Source organism: Pongo abelii, chromosome 21, assembly GCF_028885655.2.
Source record: "Pongo abelii isolate AG06213 chromosome 21, NHGRI_mPonAbe1-v2.0_pri, whole genome shotgun sequence".
Classification (NCBI taxonomy): domain Eukaryota; kingdom Metazoa; phylum Chordata; class Mammalia; order Primates; family Hominidae; genus Pongo; species Pongo abelii.
The window spans coordinates 51,879,013-51,901,693 of NC_072006.2; the positions used below are offsets into that span (position 1 = coordinate 51,879,013).

The 22,681-nt window shown below is 39.1% G+C and overlaps 1 protein-coding gene across 14 annotated transcripts in view; it reads left to right on the forward strand.

Annotated features, from left to right (window-relative positions):
- The window catches only part of NCOA3 (nuclear receptor coactivator 3), a 157,124-nt gene that overhangs the window by 89,698 nt on the left and 44,745 nt on the right, over positions 1-22,681 (forward strand). For 4 of the 14 annotated variants that reach the window (XM_063720553.1, XM_054541869.2, XM_063720549.1 and 1 more), the window contains exon 3: positions 6,216-6,332. The exons of 8 other annotated variants lie outside the window; for them this stretch is intronic. The gene's annotated coding sequence lies outside the window, so the exon portion shown is untranslated. The remainder of the gene's footprint in view (positions 1-6,215; positions 6,333-22,681) is intronic. 2 more of the 14 variants (XM_063720548.1, XM_063720550.1) reach the window with 1 other exon arrangement.

Consider the following 22,681-nt stretch of genomic DNA (forward strand, 5'->3'; position numbering starts at 1 on the left):
GCATAATATATTAAATTGTGAGCTAGAGGTAGATGAAGAAGAAAGGAAAAGGGCTTCCTCATATAGCCATCAGACAACAGAATATTAAAAAATAACACCAGCCTGGGCAATATAGTAAGACCCCGTCTCGACAAAAATAAAACATAAAACATTAACTGGGCATAGTGGCACATGCCTGTGGTCCCAGCTGCTGGGGAGGCTGAGGAAGGAGGATCGCTTGACGTTGGGAGGCTGATGCCTCAGTGAGCCGTGATCGCACCATCGCACTCCATCCTGGGCAAGAGACCAAGACGCTGCCTCAAAACAAAAAACGGCTGGGCATGGTGGCTCATATCTGTAATCCCAGCACTTTGGGAGGCTGAGGCAGGTGGATCACCTGAGGTCAGGAGTTCAAGACCAGCCTGACCAACATGGTCTACTAAAACATAAAAATTAGCTGGGGTTGGTGGCGGGTGCCTGTAATCCCAGCTACTCGGGAGGCTGAGGCACAAGAATCACTTGAACCCCAGGGGGCAGAGGCTGCAGTGAGCCAAGATCGCACCATTGCACTCCAGCCTGGGAAACAGAGTAAGATTGTGTCTCAAGACAAAAAACAAAAAACAACAACAAAAAAAAAACAAAAGAAAAAAACCGTAGTCTGAAACAACTGGTTAAATTTCTCTCACTAGTTCATTTAGTCCTATGCAGTTAATTCTGTTTTTCTTAGTCTTATTCTGTAGTCACTTTTAAGTTGTCTGCTTGGATGTTTAAGATACCTAGACATTTTGTCCTTTAGTATAGTTTTAAAATTTAAAAATGTTAGCTCAGTAGTTCATTGCCCAGAGTGTTTCATAAATTATCAAGATTTAAAGGTACTTTGTACAGTCTTTTCCATGAGAATCTTCGACTGTCCTTTGAAGACAAATTATAGCATACGAGTCCTCAAGGGAAGCATCAGAGAGTAGCAGAAGCCATCACCCATTTGACAGTAAGACATTTCTGGTACTCTTCGTTCATCTTTATTGATGTGCATTTTCATCTGATGCTCCTTTCCCTTTGGCCTGAAGGATATAATTTCATTTCCAGAACTGTTTATCACTAATTGTCTCAACTTTTATTTATCTGAAAATGTCTTTATTTCACCCTATTTTTGAAGGTTTGGTTCACTGGATAGAAAATTCTGGGTTGATGATTTTTTTTATTTCAGCACTTTAAAGATGTTGTTCTATGGTGTTGTAACCTCCTCCCCTTTTTTTTTGAAGAGTTGATTTTTAATCTTGTTCTCAGTATGTGTGGTCTTTTTTTTCTTGTGGCTACTTCTAAGATTTTCTTTTTATGTTTGGTTTAAAATATTTTGACTATGTATTTAGGTCTAGTTTTCTTTGTATTTATCCTGCATGGTATTCTTTGAGCTTCTTGGATTTGTAAATTTGTGTTTTCATCAAATATGGAAAGTTTTGGCCATTCTTCAAGTAATTTTTCTGCTTCAATTTAATTCGCCTTCCTCTGGGACTCCAATCATACTTGCCAGGCCATTTGATTTTCTTTTTTCTTGAGGCGGAGTTTTGTTCTTGTACCCCAGGCTGGAGTGCAATGGCGCTCTTTTGGCTCACTGCAACCTCCGCCTCCCGGATTCAAGCGATTCTCCTGCCTCAGCCTCCTGAGTAGCTGGGATTACAGGTGCTTGCCACCACACCCGGCTAATTTTTTTGTATTTTTAGTAGAGATGGGGTTTCGCCATGTTGGCCAGGCTGATCTTGAACTCCTGACCTCGGGTGATCCATCTGCCTCAGCCTCCCAAAGTGCTGGGATTACAGGTGTGAGCCACCACGCCTAGCCGACCATTTGATATGTTTATAAGTCATTAAGGTTCTAACCATTTTTCTTCAGTCTTCTTTCTTTCTCTTCTTCAAATTGGATAATTCATTTGATATCCCTTCAAGTTCAGTGACTTTTTCTGCCAACTCAATTTCTAAGCACTATTCAACAATGAAATACTTTTACCTCTTATTTCATTCCTACAGCCCTGTGTTGGGGTTGATAGAGGCTTCAGAAAAGGTAACAGGTTTATCAAAGTTATATACCTAGTTTGTGGCACAACTGAAATTAGAACCTAACTTGATTGTTTACAAACTACAGACCATTTTCTTTCCATAATGCCGTGATCTTTATCTTCTAATAAGTTGCTGTCATTTAAAATGTTCATACTGTAACTGGTGTGAGTGGTGGTCCTGGTAGGGGATACTACTTACTTAACAACATTGTCAAATTGCAGAAAATTGAAGTTCTTCTCATTTAAAAAAAGGTTTTCAGTTGAAGAATTTAAGTATCCTGAAGTCAGTAATACCTTGAACTAATCTTTTTAGATGACATTCCTCCAGCAGTGAAAGTATGTCTGTGGTTACTCAACGGAAAAATTTAATTCTAATGACAGACTGTTTTTTTGAGACAGAGTTTTGCTCTTGTTGCCCAGGCTGGAGTGCAGTAGTGTGATCTCCTCTCACTACAACCTCTGCCTCCCAGGTTCAAGCGATTTTCCTGCCTTAGCCTCTCAAGTAGCTGGGGTTACAGGTGTCTGCCACCACACCCGACTAATGTTTTGTATTTTGTAGAGTTGGGGTTTCACCATGTTGGCCAGGCTGGTCTTGACCTCCTGACCTCAGGTGATCCACCTGCCTCGGCCTCCCAAAGTGCTGGGACTACAGGCCTGAGCCACTGCACCCGGCCACCACAGACGTTTTAAAATCAAGACTTTGGAATCCCAGACTGCAGTATCATTCGTTGTCTCGGAAATTAACTCTTTGGAGTACCTCCTCTTGAGTTGATGGATTTTTTTTTTTTTTTTGAGACAGAGTCTCGCTCTGTCGCCCAGGCTGGAGTGCAGTGGCGTGATCTCGGCTCACTGCAAACTCCACCTCCCGGGTTCACGCCATTCTCCTGCCTCAGCCTCCCAAGTAGCTGGGACTACAGGCGCCCACCACCATGCCCGGCTAATTTTTTTTGTATTTTTAGTAGAGATGGGGTTTCACCATGTTAGCCAGGATGGTCTCAATCTCCTGACCTCGTGATCCGCCTGCCTCGGCCTCCCAAAGTGCTAGGATTACAGACGTGAGCCACCGCGCCTGGCCAAGTTGATGGATTTAACTTCATGAAAATTTTTTAAACCAGTTTTTGTGTCATGTTAGTTAAAATAAGAACATTATAAAGTTTGGTAAAGGAATGAAAGCATTACTAAGCCAGGATAATTATCAAGTGCCTTTATATAAACATTTTCCTAAAATTCTAGTTTCTAAAGTTCTGTTATAACCTTATAAGAGAATTAGTATGGAAAAAGAATTACTGGCATAAGAATGACATTCTTAGGTGTAGTACCCGTGTTTATATTTCTCCTTCAGTTTATTTTGAAATTAAATTTCTAAAGTTTAAAGGTAAACATTTTAATTATAAATTCTGCATTCATGCCTTCTAATTAAAATATGAACCAAATTCATAGAAATCTTATAAAACAATGATTACTTAAAAACCAAACAACTTAAGTGAATTGTTTTTAGGTTTGTATTGCCTTATGTATAAAAATCAACATTTGTTAATTTTGCCTTGGATATACATGTTGCCAGATGGGAACTAGGAAGAGTAGTAGTCTCATCTTGGCATCATTTTCCTCATAATGACCAGTTCACTTGCTTTACACATAATCTCAGGTTCTTTCCAGCTTTAATTTTCTATGACTGACGGATCAGATTCTATATTACGGAACCTTTTAGTTACCTGCTAACTGCTACTGCACCACTCAAGATGTGTGATAACCAGTCAGATTAGAAGATGAAAGTCTTGGCCAGGTGCAGTGGCTCATGCCTGTAATCCTAGCACTTTGGGAGGCCTAGGTGGGCAGATCACTTGAGGTCAGGAGTTCGAAACCAGCCTGGCCAACATGGTGAGATCTCGTCTCTATTAAAAATACAAAACAATTAGCCTGGTGTGTTGGCAGGCACCTGTAATCCCAGCTACTCATGAGGCTGAGGCAGGAGAATCGCTTGAACCTGGGAGGCGGAGGTTGCAGTGAGTGGAGATTGCGCCACTGCACTCCAGGCTGGGCGACAGAGTGAGACTCTGTCTCAAAAAACAAAACCAAAAAAAAAAAAAAGAGAAGATGAAGGTCTTCATAACATGATGATATTGCTGGGCACGGTGGCTCACGCCTGTAATCCCAGCACTTTGGAAGGCTGAGGCAGGCGGAATACCTGATATATATATATTTTTTTTTTGGAGACAGAGTTTTGCTGTTGCCGCCCAGTCTGGAGTGCAGTAGCGCGATCTCAGCTTACTGCAACCTCTGCCTTCCAAGTTCAAGTGATTCTCCTGCCTCAGCCTCCTGAGTAGCTGGGATTACAGGCGCCCGCCACCACTACTGGCTAATTTTTGTATTTTTAGTAGAGATGGAATTTTGCCACGCTGGCCAGGCTGGTCTTGATCCCCTGACCTCAGGCAATCTGCCTGCCTTTGCCTCCCAAAGTGATGGGATTACAGGCGTGAGCCACCACGCCCGGCCTTTAAAATGACTTTTTTTTTTTTTAAAGACACTCTCATTCTATCGCCCTAGTTGGAGTGCAGTGGCGCCATCTCGGCTCACTGCAACCTCCGCCTGTCGGGTTCAAGCGATTCTCCTGCCTCAGCTTCCCGAGTAGCTGGGACTACAGGCACGTACCACCATGCCCAGCTAATTTTTTAGTTTTAGTAGAGACGGGGTTTCACCATGTTGGCCAGGCTGGTCTCAAACTCCTGACCCTCAGGTGATCTGCCCGCCTTGGCCTCCCAAAGTGTGCTGGGATTACAGGAGTAAGCTACCACGCCCGGCCTTAAAATAATTTTTTAAAGGAGATGTCTATAGGGATAGGTCAAGAATCTACAGTCCTTGGCTGGCGATTACTTGCAAAGGACCGTGATTTATAACTGGTTTTAAATTTTTTAGACTGGAGGGATCTTCCAGTTGGTGTGGCTGGAAAACAGTGATTTATTATTGGAAGTCCAGTAAGGCCAGTTCTATCTAAACTGTTAGACTAGCTGTAAGTGATGTGGCTTTACTGAGATTCCATGAAAAAAATAAAATATTTGATGCCATGACATAAGGCTTTTTTTTTTTTTTTTTAATTTTTTGGTGGGATTGGTTAAAAGCTTGGCTCTGAAGTTAGAATGACTTGGGTTTAATTTCTAGCTCCACCACTTATTAGATGTATGACTTTGGGTTGAGTTTACCTTTCTATGTCTCAGTGTTTTCAAATGAAGTAGGGATAATGTTGAACCATACTTTCATCTAGCTCACTATTTGTGTTTCATAGGGCTGTAAGGAGGATTAAATGGGAGTAATAAGTGGAATGCATTTATCACAATACCTCACTTAGATGTTAGAGCAAGTATTTGTTCACACAGTGATTTTTTACTTTAAACACTAAGATTATGCATTATTTTATATAAATAAAGAGTATATATTATTTGAATTATGAAGTATACTTTGAAGGCTACTCTTGAACCCGCTGCTTGAACTGAAGAACGGGACAGTCAGTTCGTACAATGTACCTGCTCCCTGAATCTTTCTTCCTGAAGTCATCCTGCTTCTATCCTTGAAGTCACAGCTATCTTTGAGTTAATAATTAACTTCATTTAAAAAACTTTGAAAAAGTCTCATTTGGATGTGTCCTTGAACAATGTTTAGTTTTTCTTGTTTTTTTTAGCTTTACAAAAATATAATGGATGTAATGTGGTGGCTTTCTAAATTGTAAGATCCAACCATGTTGTGTATAATTCATTTTTACCACCCCTGTATTGTATTCTTTTGCATGGCTTCATTAGAATTCATTTTTCAAATCTGCAATTGATAAACATTAGAGTTTCATCTAGCTTTTGAAGTGTGAACAACATTGCAATGATCATTTTTTGTGTCTCGTTTAAAATATTTTTATTGCTCTAAAGTTTTAAAACAAACTTGATTTTAACTGCTAATATATTTGCTTTCAATGTGGTGGTACTACTTTAGAAAAAGTAAATTTTCGTTCTTTTTTTAAATTTTAGACAGGGTCTCACACTGTTGCCCAGGCTGAACTGCAGTGGCATGATCTTGGCTTACTGCAGCCTCTGCCGCCCAGGCTCAAGCGATACTCCCACCTCAGCCTCTCAAGTAGCTGGGACTACAGGTGCTTGCCACCACACTTGACTAATTAATATTTTTATATTTTTGGTAGAGATGGCGATTTCACCATGTTACCAAGGGTGGTCTCGAACTGAGCTCAAGCGATCCACCGGCTTCGGCCTCCTAAAGTGCTGGGATTACAGGTGTGAGGCACCATGCAAAGCCAAAAGTAAATTTTCTTACTGAAATGTTTTATATATTGTTTCTTGTTTTATTAGCTAAGTTATTTCATATCACTTTTTATTTATCATAGGATTAGCAATAAGCACTGTAATTTTCCTTAACTACTTGATTTCAAAAAAACGACTTTATTAAAGCGTAATATAGATACACAATATTTACCAACCTTACATTTACAATTTAATGAGTTTTGACAAATGTGACCATCACCACGGTCATGATATAAAACATTTCTACCATTCCCTAAAGTTCTCTGTGCCTCTGCAATCAGTCATCTCCACTGGTCCTTAGCAACCAGAAGAAACCTCCAACTGGTCTGCTTTATGTCACTACTGTTTTACCTTTTCTAAAATTTCAAATGAATAGTATTCCCATTTTTTGTGTGTTACGCCTTTTATAATTGTCCTACCATTCTTGGATATTCTTTTCTTTTTCATTTTCTCTTTCTTTTTCAGTTTTGGGGAGTTTGTATTGATCTTAAGGCTCTCTGGTCTCCCACTCCTATGTTTGGTCTACTGATGAGCCCATCAAAGGCATTTTGCATTTCTGTTAGTCTTTTTTGATTTTAACCTGTGCTTTTTTTTTTTTTTTGGGAGGGGGAGATGGAGTTCGCTCTGTCACCTAGGCTGGAGTGCAGTGGTGCGATCTCGGCTCGCTGTAAGCTCCACCTCCCAGGTTCACGCCATTCTCCTGCCTCAGCCTCCCGAGTAGCTGGGATTACAGGTACTCGCCACCAAGCCCAGCTACTTTTTGTGTTTTTAGTAGAGATAGGGTCTCTCCATATTGTCCAGGCTGGTCTTGAACTCCTGACCTCAGGTGATCCACCCGACTCGGCCTCCCAAAGTGCTGGGATTACAGGTGTGAGCCACCGCGCCTGGCCTAACCTTTCCTTTTGATTCCTCCTTAGAGTTTTCATCTCTCTGCTTACATGACCCATCTCTTCTTGCATGTTGTCTGCTTTCCCTATTAGAGCCCATTAACATATTAATCATAGTTAAGATTCCATGATTGGTTTTCAGATTTTTAGAATAAATGTTTTTAAAGAACCTGGCTTCAGCCGGGCGTGGTGGCTCACACCTGTAATCCCAGCACTTTAGGAGGCCGAGGTGAGTGGATCACGAGGTCAGGAGATCGAGACCATCCTGGCTAACACGGTGAAACCCTGTCTCCACTAAAAAATACAAAAAAATTAGCCGGGCGTGGTGGCGGGCGCCTGTAGTCCCAGCTACTCTGGAGGCTGAGGCAGGAGAATGACGTGAATGTAGGAGGCAGAGCTTGCAGTGAGCCAAGATCATTCCACTGCACTCCAGCCTGGGCGATAGGGTGAGACTCTGTCTCAAAAAAAAAAAAAAAAAAAAAAAAAAAAAAAAAGAACCTGGCTTCTTTACTGTTTACTAGCGAACTTTGGAAGCATCATTTACATACATTATCAAACCTGTTTTTATTTTATTTTATTTTGAGATGGAGTTTCACTCTGTCGCCCAGGTTGGAGTGCCATGGCCCAATCTCTGCTCACTGCAACCTCCACCTCCTGGGTTCACGTGGTTCTCCTGCCTCAGCCTCCTGAGTAGCTGGGATTACAGGTGCACGCCACCATGCCTGGCTAATTTTTGTATTTTTATTAGAGACAGAGTTTCACCATGTTGGCCAAGCTGGTCTCGAACTCCTGACCTAAAGTGATCCTCCTGCCTAGGCTTCCCAAAGTGCTGGGATTACACGCATGAGCCACCACACCTGGCTGAAACCTATTTTTATTATTAGTGCTCATGATTTCTCATTTAAGAATATACATAATCACACAACTTGCACACAAATATTCATAGCAACAGTATTCATAGTAGCAGAACAACAACTTAAATTTCCATCAACTGATAGGTGGATAAATAAAATGTGGTGTATCCATACAGTGAAGTATTAGCCAGAAATAAAAAGCAATGAAGTACAGTCATGTAGCATATAACAGTGTTTCAGTCAATGAAGGAATAGGACCACATATATGACAGTGGTTCCATAAGATTATACTGTATTTTTACTGTACCTTTTCTATGTTTAGATATGCTTAGATACACAAATACCATTGTATTACACTTGCCTACAGTATTCAATATATTAACATGCAGTATAGGTTTGTTGCGTAGGAGCTGTAGGCTATACCGTATAGCCTAGATTTAGGCTGTATTATCTAGGTTTGTTAAGGGACACTCTGTGATGTTTGCACAATGATGAAATGGAATGGAGACACATTTCTTATAATGTATCCCTGTCATTAAGCTAGGCATGACTGAACCGATATGTGCTACAATGTGGATGTATTTGAAAACACTATGCTAAGTAAAAGAAGCCAGTCACAAAGAACTAGATATTGTGTGATGCCATTTATATTAAATGTCCTGAATAGGTAAATCCATAAAGACAAAAATACGTTAAGTGGTTGTCAAGGGCAGGGGTGAATGGGTGGAAGGTTGGGTTATATGAGGTTGAGGAGGTGGGAATGGGAGCAGGGGGGAGTAACAGCTAAGGGATGTTGAGTTCTTTTTGGGATAATGAAAATGTTCTAAAATTGATTACAGGGAGAGTTACACAACTCTGAAATATACTAAAAGCCAGTCGTGCACTTCAAGCATATAATATGTGAATTATATCTCAGTAAAGCTGTTAAAGAATCTAGCTGATGTATGCAAAACTGCTAAGAGCACTATGATGTCATAAAGAAATTTTATGGAAAAATATTACTTTCCTCATGACACTGATCTCAAAAGGTTTCCTATCTCAAACATTGTTAGATTTCAAAAATAACATGTTAATTGCACTCCAATTTTTAAAAAACCTTATTCGGTCTTTTTATAGAGGTCATCCTGTAATTATATGGTCAATATGAATTCCAGCAGCATATCTTTTTCATGTGTCAAGGAAGTTTACATTGAAAAAGACCGTACCCAGATCCATCTCCACTTTCCTATTTGTCCACTAAACATTTGTGAGATATTTATGGCTATCTTGCACAATGCCTCCAGAAATCAATGTTTACTCTCAAGTTTATAACTACAGTTTAAAAAAAAATTCACCAAAAAATTCATAATCCTGGTGGATCTGCTGTTTAGGACTAGTTAAGTGCAGTATTTACAAGTAGAAAAGCTTCAATTATTTTACTTGAGATGATCTGATGGCTAATTCTCTCACTTCCTTTGTGTGTGTGTGTATATTTTATATATTTTATATATATAATATATGTATATGTATATATAATATATGTATATGTATATAATATGTATATGTATATATAATATATGTATATGTATATAAAATATATATGTATATGTGTATATAAAATATATATGTATATGTATATATAAAATATATGTATATGTGTATATATATTATATGTATACATTACATATGTAATATATGTGTATACATTACATATGTAATATATGTGTATACATTACATATGTAATATATGTGTATACATTACATATGTAATATATGTGTATACATTACATATGTAATATGTGTGTATACATTACATATGTAATATGTGTATACATTACATATGTAATATATGTGTATACATTACATATGTAATATATGTGTATACATTACATATGTAATATATGTGTATACATTACATATGTAATATATGTGTATACATTACATATGTAATATATGTGTATACATTACATATGTAATATATGTGTATACATTACATATGTAATATATGTGTATACATTACATATGTAATATATGTGTATACAATACATATGTAATATGTGTATACAATATATGTAATATATGTGTATATGTGTATATAGTATATATGTGTATATGTGTATATAGTATATATGTGTATATGTGTATATATAGTATATGTGTATATGTGTATATATAGTATATGTGTATATATTATATATGTATATAGTATATGTGTATATATTATATATGTATATATGTATGTGTGTGTGTATATATAATATGTATATGTGTGTGTGTATATATATATATTTTTTGAGATGGAGTCTCTCTCTGTCGCCCAGGCTGGAGTGCAGTGGCATGATCTTGGCTCACTGCAAGCTCCACCTCCCGGGTTCACGCCATTCTCCTGCCTCAGCCTCCCAAGTAGCTGGGACTACAGGCGCCCGCCACCACGCCCAGCTAATTTTTTGTATTTTTAGTAGAGACGGGATTTCATCATGTTGGCCAGACTGGTCTCGAACTCGTGACCTCAGACAATCTGTCCGCCTCAGCCTCCCAAAGTGGTGGGATTTCAGGCGTGAGCCACTGTGCCTGGCCGCATTTATAATTTTAAAAGCTTAAATGTCTTTTTTTTGCGGGGGGGGTGTGGGTTGGGGGAGATATGGAGTCTCAGTGTGTCACTTAGGCTCTAGTGCGGTGGTGTGATCTCGGCTCACTCCAGCCTCCGCCTCCCAAGCTCAGTCCTGCCACCTAAGCCACCCAAGTAGCTGGGACTACAGGCATACACTAGCACACCCAGCTAATGTTTTGTATTTTTGGTAGAGATGGGGTTTTGCCATGTTGCCCAGTCTGGTTTTGAACTCCTGGGCTCAAGCTATCTGCCCTCCTTGGCCTCCCAAAGTGTTGGGATTACGGGCATGAGCCACTGTCCCCGGCAAAAAAAAAAAAAAAAGATAGAATTCAAAAATTCTATCTTGAATTTAGTGTTGCTCATATGACAACTTACTGTAAAAGGTAATTTATTTTAAGTATAGGTCACATACTATACAGGGGATGCTTTCAAAAGACAATTCCTATTGATAATTGTATTTTATTACTAAAGTCAAAGAATGTCTTAGTCTGTTTTCTGGTGTTCTGTTCTAGTGTTCTGGTGTTCTAGGGTTAGAAACTAGGTAGTTTATAAAAGGTTTATTTAGCACACGATTCTGGAAGCTGGGAAGTCTGAGATCTGGTCAGCTTCTGGTGAGGGCCTTGTGCCATGTCGTAACACCACGGTGGAGAAGTGGAAGGGGAAGCAGCCATGTGCAAAGTTACCAACACAAGAGGTGGTCTCACTTTACAACAACCCACTCTTTAGTCCAAACCTGTGGGAGCAAGAACTCAAGGGAGTAAGAAAGGCAGTAATCCATCTTAATGACTTAATTGCCTCTTAAAGGCGCCACTTCCGAATACCACAACATTGGGGACCAAGCCTCAACATGAGCTTTGTGGAGATAAACTATATTCAAACCATAGCAAAGACCAAAGGTTACGGCGGTTTACTTTCTGCTAAGCTTTCAGATATAGACATGAAAATCATTAGATTGTAATATAGCTTTATAGTACTTAATTTTGTAACTTAATTAAGAAATAGAATTGGCCTAAATATCAGATCAATAATCTAATAAAAGGTGAACTGCTGTACAAATAGTCCAGTTTGTATCACTGTTATAAATGAGCCTATCTCATGTGCCAAACTTTTAGAGTAATTGCCTTCTTACGATTTTGTCTGTTTCCAAAAACTTCTAATTGGAGTATGCTTTTGAATCTGTGTAATATTTAACATATAAAGCCTGCATTATTTAGAAGTTGATATTGAAAACCTTTAAACTTCTGACCTCAAATAGAATTTGCTTATGTATAACCATTACATGCAGCTGGTGGGTTCAAAATTGCCTTTTCTGGGTCTCTGCTCTGTGAAAAATAGTATGTATTGGACATGAGTACATGACAGCTGACATTTATCAAGGATAACAGGGGGAGCCATATTCATTTTCACATTTTAAAGCAACTTTGAAAGCTTTGCATGTGCACACATGCTCAACATATGTTCCTAAGCTTTAAATATATTTTCCATCATGTATTGCTTGTCATTAATACAAGAAACTAAGTATAAATCTTTAGTGAGCTCAATATATTAAACTTATATGAGTACACAAGTATTTGGAAGATCAGCAATGCAGCCTACTTCATTCATTTACATGGAATTTATCTTTTATAGTTTCTGTGCTATTACAAATAATGTAACACATTCCAGATAGCCCTTTTGTTATATAGTGTTGTTTGATTTGGCCCTTCTTTAATTTCATTACCATAAAATTTTGTCCTGTTGTAGAAGACTAAATTGTAGAAATTAACTTTTTTCTAAACCAACTATTGTTGTATTGCTGTTCTCTTTGCCAAGCTATTTATAGGGCTACTTTACTGGAGGGTGACATAAATAGAATTGGAATGGCATAATTGTTAGTCTGGGTTCTTAGCCTTTAAAATTTTTTTTTGATTGTGATAATTCAAAAAGAATTATAGAATAAAACTGTAAAGCTCATAATGTTGCCAACTTGTTAATTAAAATAGCACTTTTTGTGGTTGGTATAGGTTTCAGATACTGTGACCATTTAATATATTGATATGCAGATCACATTGACTTGCTGCAAGGTAACAGGAGAAATGCTTTGACTTCAGAAGATCAATTGGCCATGCACAGCTGTAATCCTACTGTCTTTTCATTTCCAGACATGATTCAGTAGTTTAAGGCTTTGATTCCTAGGCGCTGAGAAGAAAGTTGAAATTTATTTTTGTGTATGAGAATTTTTACTTAGGTTTTTGGTAAGTCTAGTTTGTGGTGTGAAGGTACCATCTAAACTGTTGGTGTTTCCATACTTAAATAGCTCTCTCTTAATTTTATTTGAAATATGAGAAGCCTGAGTTTCTTTCCATTTTCCTTTTGGCAGTTGGAAAGGAAGCCATCTTATTAAGAGTGATGAATAGTGAAGGGATTTTTTTTTAGGCTAAATTGCCAATGTCTTTAGATTAAAAAAAATTGCAGAGTGATAAGTTATGAACATTAACATGATTTTTCAAGGAAGAAGTAATCCTTAGTCACGTGTAACCCAAATGCCTTTCCTGATAAGAGTTCGGTTTCTACAAATTCTTTTCACAGAGAAATGTATGATATCAGAGAGGTTTTTAGAAAACATTTTAAGTGCCTGACATAAGAACAATTCAAGACCACTACCAAAACTTCATTTGAAGATCTTAGCATCTTTGAGAATTTAGTATTTCTCAAGAGACATCTCTTAAATTCTCTTGTAGGCACCAAGATTTAGATAATTTGCTTAATTTATTCAGCTAATTAAATGGGAGAGTTCCCTGACCCCCCTCACAGGACGTGCGACAGGGCTGTGGCTCATCTGTTCCATGCTCTCAAACCCCTTTTGGGAGGAGGAGCATGCATGCAGGCAGGTGCAGCATCTGGGGCGAGTGCCCTTGGGCTCTGTTCTCATGGGAGTGTCCAGGGGTGGGAGTCTGTAACTCCCGAAGCCCAAGTAGGCATGTGTTACAGTATTCTCTTTTTGCTTTGCCGACCATGGACGGCTTAAGTGTTAAACAGCTCAGGGCCTTCTTGGTATTCAGGTCCTTGTCTAGCATCCAGGAAGAATCAGGTCACACACGGACTTGAGGATGGTGAATGTGGGGATTTTATTGAGTGATGGAGTTGGCTGTCAGTTGGATGGATGAGGAGCTGGAAAGGGGATGGAGTGGGAAAATGATCTTCCCCTGGAATTTGGCCATCCAGTGGCCCATCTCCTCTCTGACCATCCTCAGCCGAACTCCTCTTGGTGTTCAGATGTTCCTTCTCTTCTGTCTTTCTCTGCCGTGCTATTCTGCCATTCTTCTGCTCTTCTGTTTGTCTCCTTGTGGAGCCAGGGGCTTGGGGTTTATATGGGTACAGGATATGGGGGCGTGGTGGGTCAAAAGGCAACTTTTAGGCATGAAAACAGGAATGCTTGTTCTCATTTAGGGTCATGGGTTTTCAGGCTTGAGTGGGGCCTTTGCCAGGGAACTGCCACCTTCTACCCAGTATTTCCCTGTCTCCTGTCTGTATCAGTAATATAGGAATTAGGAAACACAAATATCTTTTATTGTAAACTAGGTTGTAGATCTGTTTGTAGTTAAGAGGCCAAATTCCATTTTTCTTAATTACCTTGATTCTGTCTGTAAATTGTACAGTTCTTGAGGGAGCCATTTTTCAAGAGCCTACCATTTGCCAGACATCACTGAGGTTTTGTTTTACCTATGGTTTCTAATCCTCTCAACAACTTTGTAAAGGTGATGGATGTCCATTTTAGAGAAGATGAAATTGAGCTTCAGAGATGTAAATTTGGTAAGATCATGCTGGGCTCAAATCAGCTGTTAAGTCTGTATTCTTTTCCCCTCTTCACTATGCTTCATTTAAGTTGGATTCGTTGTTTTCTTGTTCACTGATGATGTGTGTTTGTGTGTCCAGTTTAGGAATTAACCTTGTCTATTGATTCTTGGTTTCAGACAAGTATCCCATGTCTGTCTAGAGTTTGGCCGTGGATAATTGATGATACTACTTTTCAAATTATTTATAATTCGTGAAAGCTTATAGTTCTTTTAACATCCATTTATTCTTCTGTTTCTTTTTATAATTTTTAATGGCTTTCAATTATTATTTTAAAAATCGAGATGGGGGCTTGCTATGTTGCCCAGGCTGGTCTCAAACTCCTGGGCTCAAGTGAGCCTCCTGCCCCAGCTTTCCAAAGTGCTGGCAATGTAGGCTTGAGCCACTGTGCCGGGCCAATTCTTTATCTCATTAAGGATCATAAACATTTATTTTAAACTAATTTCAAGGTTTTTATTAAGCATTGAATTCATCTTTTGATATTGATGAATGAATTTCTTGACTGTCTTCCTTAGTTCAGTTATTTTTTATTTTTATTTATTTTTTTGAGATGGAGTCTCGCTCTGTCACTCAGGCTGGAGTGCAGCGGCGAGATCTCGGCTCACTGCAACTTTCACTTCAAGGTTTAAGCGATTCTCCTGCCCTTAGCCTCCTGAGTAGCTGGGACTACAGGTGCATGCCACTACCCCTGGCTAATCTTTGTATTTTTAGTAGAGACAGAGTTTCACCGTGTTGGCCAGGATGGTCTCGATCTCTTGACCTCGTGATCCACCCGCCTCGGCCTCCCGAAGTGCTGGGATTACAGGCGTGAGCCACCACGCCTGGCCCATTAGTTCACTTTTTAAATACACTTTAGAATTTTAGTTTATGGTTTATATGCTGAGTGGGAAATAATTTTTTTTCCCTTTATTTTGGTGTTCTTTTCTGTGTGTCCCCCTGCCACCTATACCTCTGTTTTTGTTGCCTTCATACATTTCCACCATGCTTTCAGTCTACATCTAGGATTCTAATTCTGAGATATTATTGCAATGTCAGTGATATATGCATTACTTAGGTTTTGTTTGTGTGTGTGTATGAGACATATATATATTATTATTATGTATATATTACCTTTATTTAGAGTACCTTTTATTTCCTCTACAACTGCCTGTGGCAGTTTGAAATAATAACTTTAGCTATTGATAATTCCTTTTTTCATCTTCCTTTCATGAGTTTTTTGTTTGGTTTCTACCTATGAGATTTTTTCGTTTTACCTGTGAGCCTTGCTTTTGGTTTTTTTATCTTGTGCATGATTTCATTTCCTGACTGCCTTTGCTTGTTTCTTGTCCTGGAGCTCAGTTGGGTTCATGGAGTTATTAATTTATTGCTTTATTGTTTCCCCTCTGTCATGGTCCACAAATATATTTGTCATGTTTGAGCATAACTGTGTCTTTTGAAGTTAATACAAAATTCGTATTTTATCTGTCATTATTATATTTGGAGCAATGGGATAAGTTGGTGTTGATTGATGGCAGCATTTCTCTGTTATCCTATCAGGAAATCTCCATGTTCTTTTGATCTCACAACATGGCTTGTTTATATAGGCCTGCAGATAGTAGATACTAAAGCATCTGTTTATTTACTTACTTATCTGCTTACTTGCTTTATTTACTTACCACCACCCCTGACTGATTTTTTTGTATTTTGTAGAGACAGTGTCCTGCCACATTGCCCAGGCTGGTCTTGAACTTCTGGCAAGTGACCCTTCTACTGTAGCCTCCCAAAGTATTGGGATTATAGAAATGAACCACTGCTCCTGGCCCTAAAACATTTTTTACATGAACGTGGGGTATCTTGGAGAAGCCAGACCCAGTTTCAGGCTCTTAGCCCCAACCTTAATCTAATATAGTGGCTCTGAACGTGTGGTGCGTGGACCCCTGGTAGTCTCTGAGAACCTTTTAAGGGGTCTACATGGTTAAGACTGTTCTCATAATAATGCTAATGTGTTATTTGCTGTTTTCATCCTGTTGGTGTTTGCACTGATGGTAGAAACGCGGTGATGCATAAAATTGCTGACACCTTACCATGAATTAAGGCAGTGGCGCCAGACTCCGCTCTTAGATAGACATTGCATTCTTCACTGCCAGGAGCTCATAAAGAAAAAAAAAATCAGTTTTCCACTGAGGATTGTCTATGATGAAGCAGCAACACTACACCTGGCCCTCATTCACTTTTTACCTTAAGTACCTTTCTCTGTACCCTTAAGTACTGTCGTTTTAATGTTCTGTGTGATGAGAATGGAAAATGTGCACAAAGACTTCTGCCTGCCAAAGTATGATGGCTGTCTCCGGGAAAAGCACTTGCGCAGTTTGCGTTGTGAACTGAAGTACCCACTTTTTTCATGGAACACCATTTTTACTTGGATGACTGACAAACCATGGCTGTTGAGTCTTGGTTATTTGGAGACTGTCTTGAAATTGAGTGAGGTGAACCTATCACTACAGGGAAAACATCTGACTGTATTGGTTGACAGTGATAAAATTTGAGCTTCAAGTGAAATTATAAGTAAGTAAACTTGAATCGGCCACCAGGAGCATGACAGCCTTTTATTACTTTCCTGATGAGATGGGTGGAGACATTAATGAATGTGGGTTAAAAAAATTGTGTAATGAAATGTACCAGCATTTGAAAGATCTACTTTAACTCAGTGAACCAGTATTATCTAAATGACCCAGTGTTTGATTATACAGTGATGCATGGGTTAAAGATCTGTTCAGAGTGCAAGTTAGATCCAATGCATTTTAATGAGACAGCATGAAAATTCATTTATGTGGTTTCAGATTCCACTTTGCAACTGTAGGAGACTAGAATATACCACCCTAAAATATGCCTGTTTGGCGTAAGGATTATTTTGAGAAGCAGACACAGGAGAAGTTCTGAAAACAGAGTAGAAGTTACCCTTTTGTAAGGGAAAATTTATATCTATAAAGGAAATCTTCCTTGTAAGGGTGTCTTCCTCATTACCAGGAAAAGGATGACTCAATCACTAGAAACTTACTAATGGAGAAGGCATAGACTTAAATCTGTATAACAAGCCTTACTGTTGTTTACCATTCTTTTCTTGGTCGCCTCTCCTTAACTATTGCTCCCCAGCCCCTGTGCCCTTCTTTATTTGTTTCAGCTGAAGATGGTATTTAAGTCTGAATTCTAAGCCACCTCTTAGAAATGAAAAGATTTACTCATTTCTCTGGGTATCTCTCATGGATACATGAGGTATATTTATTATATTTCTGATTTTCTCTTGTTAATTTGTCTTTTGTTAAGGGATCTGACCCAACTTACAACTCAGATAGGGTAGAGGAAAAATTATTTTTTCTCTCCTATAAAACTCACCTTTAAGAAATTACCACTTGTTTTAGTGTAATATCAAGAAATATCCACAATTATTTATAAAAGTTTATTAAAATAGTCCTTCCTTTTACAAGTACATGTCTTTGTGAGGCCAGATTTTCTTTATATCCTTAAATCAAGATAACATTGCACCAGATGGAATGCAGAAGTAAATAACTGTTTTCTATTAAGTCAGGTAATTATTTGCAAATATATATTTTTAATTATTTTATAATTCTCATTGTTTCAGAAATTTTGTTTTTTGCAAAAATTGTTATGTTAATATATGATGGGCTTTAAAAAGTGAATGAGGGTCAGGTATAGTGGCTCATGCCTGTAATCCCAGCACTTTGGGAGGCCGGGCAGGTATATCACCTGTGGTCGGGAGTTTGAGACTAGCCTGGCCAACATGGTGAAACCCCGTCTCTACTAAAAATACAAAAATTAGCCGGGCGTGGTGGCGGGCACCTGTAATCCCAACTACTTGGGAGGCTGGGGCAGGAGAATCGCTTGAAATGGGGAGGTGGAGGTTGCAGTGAGTCAAGATTGTGGCATTGCACTCCAGCCCAGCCTGGGTGACAAGAGCAAAACTCCATCTCAAAAAACAAAACAAACAAACAAAAAAAGTGAATGAGTCTGGCGTAGTGGCTCATGCCTGTAATTCCAACACTTTGGGAGGCCAGGCGGGAGAATTGCTTGAGCCTAGGAGTTGGAGACCAGCCTGGGAAACATAGCAAGACCTGATCTGTACTAAAAATAAAAAAAATCAGCTGGGCATGGTGGCACATGCATGTGGTTCCAGCTACTCGGGAGGCTGAGGTGGGAGGATCACTTCAGCCCAGCGGGTTGAGGCTACAGTGAGCTGTGATCACACCATTGCACTCCAGCCTGAGTGACAGAGCTGAGAACCCTGTCTCCAAAAAAAAAAAAAAAAGTGAATGTTTCAAATGTTTCTAAGTTTCAATTTCTAATATGGTGAATACTGACATAACCCACATAGCAGAAGTTATTACAGGTTTCCAGTTTTTAAGAGGTAAAAGAATCATGAGATCAAAAGGCTTGAAATCTAGTGAATTTGGTTGGAACTCTAGAAGCATTTGACTTAAACCTTTCACCTTGTTGTATTTGGTGTCTTGTAGCACACCCAGTTCCTGCTACAGCTGCCTCTATTCTGTGCTGCTTAAATACGGAGGAGGTCTGAGCTAACCAATCTGAAGTTTGGCCAATTTCAGGGGCATTTAGTTGTTAACCTGAATCTGCTTCTTTTATTAGTAAGAAACATATCTACTATAGAGATTTAGGACTTTGAACAGCTGTATAACATTATAGGATATGTCTGGTACTCAGTTGTTTCTGTTTCTGAATCACAAATCGGCCGTTAATTTTAAATAAAGATGTTTTGTAGCATATAATACAATTTCTGATGATCTACTTACTAGTTTGTTAATTCCTCACACTGAGTCATCAGCTCCTTGAAGGCAAAAAATTCTTGTTTTGATCAACAATTCATCTACCCCAAGCACTTAGCATAGGGGATACTATTTCCTTTTTCTATGTGGATGACACCTGATATGTTGAACAGTGACCACTCTTAAGATACTTGGTGAAGTAGATTTTGGTTTTAACCAGTTTAGGTGTATGGATGATTTTACAGAAGTTCGTAATAAAATTTTCTTGCCTCAGATATTCTCTAATAGTAATGAGGTGCCCCCAGCTTCCTTTACTAGACATGGATGGGCAGGTTTTGTGAAGTACAGAAAAAAAGTTCTTTAAAGTTATGGATCATGTCACAAGGTCAGGAGTTTGAGACCATCCTGGCCAACATGGTGAAACCCCATCTCTACTAAAATACAAAAAAATTAGCCGGGCATGGTGGTGCACACCTGTAGTCCCAGCTACTCAGGAGGCCAAGGCAGGGGAATTCCTTGAACTTGGGAGGCAGAGATTGTGGAAGCCGAGATTGCGCCACTGCACTTCAGCCTGGGTGACAGAGCGAGACTCCGTCTCAAAAAAAAAAAAAAAAAAAAGTTATGGATCATGAAACTAACATTTGAATAGCAACAAAGAAAAAACCAAGCTATGTTGTATTTTATTTTTTATTTTTATTTTTTAATGTTGTATTTTAAATTGAATGATGTACTTCTCCTCCTCTTTTCAGTATTTTATATTTTTGCTTACTGCAGATTTCTTCCCTGAAGCAATCTTGACCTAATGGTATAAATGTTTAGCTCCACATAGGACGGTAGCTATTTTTTGGAGAGGAATGGAGAGGGTCAAGGGTTTTATTGAGTTTTCAGTTCTGATACCTTTTAACCTTTTTACCAGTGCTACCCCACCCTCCAGAAAGCAAATAATGTTGAAAGCTTTTTTTATTTTTTAACTTTTTGATATATATTTTCTTATTCATTATTTGTATTGTTGTCATCAGATGAATAATGGCTTTAGAGATTTATTTGAAAACACAAATTCTGTTATCAGACACATAACTTCTAGGGATATGGAAACTATTATTATTGTTACTGTTTTGAGACAGGGTCTTGCTCTGTCCCCCAGGCCAGAGTGCGGTGATCATGGTTCACTGCAGACTTGACCTCCTGGGCTCAAGTGATCCTCTTACCTGAGCTTCCTAAATAGCTGGGACCACAGGCACATGCTGCCGTGCTCAGGTAATTTTTGTGTTTTTTGCAGAGACAGAATCTCACTATGTTGCCCAGGCTGGTCTCAAACTGCTGGGCTCAAGCAATCCTCTTTCCCCAGCCTCCCAAAGCGTTGGGATTACAGGTGTGAGCTACTGAAACTGGCCCAGAAACATTTTTTAAAAAGGATTCTTTTGAATTTAAAGTTATTTAATAATTGTTGAAGAGTAATAAGCTGTGAGGTCAGGAAAAAAAGGACTGAGCTACAGACTAAGCAGCAGTACAGATGATGACCTATTCAGGAAGTCTTGTGAGTCAGACTTGCCGTGTCGTATTGCTGGAGTTACAGATCTGCTCCAACCTTTTTGCTTTATAAGAAGGACATCTCTCTGTGTTCTACCTTCAATATCTTGTCTTTGAAAAATCAACCCAAAAGCCTTTTATTAGCTTTACATTTATTTCTACAATGTTAATTTTTGTAACATCAGTGTTGCAGGTGAGCAAACTCATTGTAGCCTCTATTTTTGATATTGCTAGACAGGGCTAACTTTAATACTATAGGGGGAAGTTTGTTATTTTGTTTTTTACTCTACAGGCATTCTGGTTTAGGAATATTTATCTGTCTTGCATTTGACCATGGTTACCATTCCCCCTCTTCGTTGTTTACTTAGTGTACCATGGTACACTTTATGTACCATCCTTGCTGCTCTCAGCTGTTTGGTTACCAGGTGGCTAATGTTGTCATCTCTTAAGCTTTAACATTTATTTCTCAATACTGTCTTTTCCTCTGTGAGGTAGATGGAAAGAATAGATTAGAAGAGAATGGGGCACATGCTGTGATCATTTCTCCTTTACATCTTTATTGCTTATTAATTAATTTATATCAGATTTCATTTCTGCTCTGTGCACATACCCACTCTCCCTCCCCACCACCCTTCTTTATCCAGTTCTTTGTCACTTACCTTAGCATGGCTAAAATCCTTGGTTTTTATTTATCTCTTTCTTCCTCTGCTGTTTATATTTTCATTATATGCCACAGGGACAAACTTAGGTATAAGTACTACTTTTGATGTAGAGATATTTATGTCTGTCAAAGGAAAATTAAACTACAAACCCCAGAGGTAAAAAGTGGTACACAGTACTGGGGTTTTAAAAATCCTCCTCGGCCAGGCTCATGCCTGTAATCCCAGGACTTTGGGAGGCTGGGGTGGGTTGGTCACCTGAGGTCAGGAGTTCGAGACCAGCCTGGCCAACATGGCGAAACCCCGTCTCTACTAATAATACAGAAATGAGGTGGGTATGGTGGCAGCTGCCTGTAATCCTGGCTACTTGGGAGGCTGAGGCAGGAGAATCACTTGAATCTGGGAGGCGGAAGTTTTAGTGAGCTGAGATTGCGCCACTGCACTCCAGCCTGGGTGACAGAGTGAGACTCCATCTCAAAACAAAACAAAACAAAATAAAAAAGCCCCACTCCTTCTGCCCCTCCAGACCAGGGTCTCACTCCCTTCGCCCAGGCTGGAGTGCAGTGGTGCGATCCTTAGCTCACTGTAACCTCTGCCTCCTGGGCTCAGGTGATACCCCCACCTCAGCCTCCCGAGTAGCTGCGACTACAGGTGTGCGTCACCACGCTCGGCTAAGTGTTTTGTATTTTTTGTAGAGACGGCGTTTTGCCACATTGCCCAGGCTGGTCTTGAAGTCCCGGGTTCAAGCTGTCCTCTCATCTTGGCCTCCCAAAGTGTTGAGATTACAAGTGTGAGCCACCACACCCAGCCAAATTATTTCTTTTTACCTCTGTAAAAGGAGAACCTTCTCTGTATTTTAAGAAGATGTGGAGTTGGTCAAAAGTACAGCTGATGGGAAAGCAAAAGGAGAACTGGAGTTGGAAAAGAGAAGAGGAATGGTGGTAGTAAAAAAAAAAAAAAAAAAAAAAAAAAGAGTGTGTAAAAAATAGAGTTCCATACAAGTTTACACAATGGTTTAGAGCTTACAGAGACAGAAATAGAATAATATGTAAAATGTTATAGTAAAAGTATGGAAAATGCGTAGGATAAAGAAGGGAAAACTTTGTCTAATTGGGAGAGTTGGGGATGGTTTTACCAGAGGTGAAAAATTAATCTTGAAAGGCAGGAATATTCTAGATGGAAAAGCGACGTGGGAAAGATTAAAAAAAAAAAAATT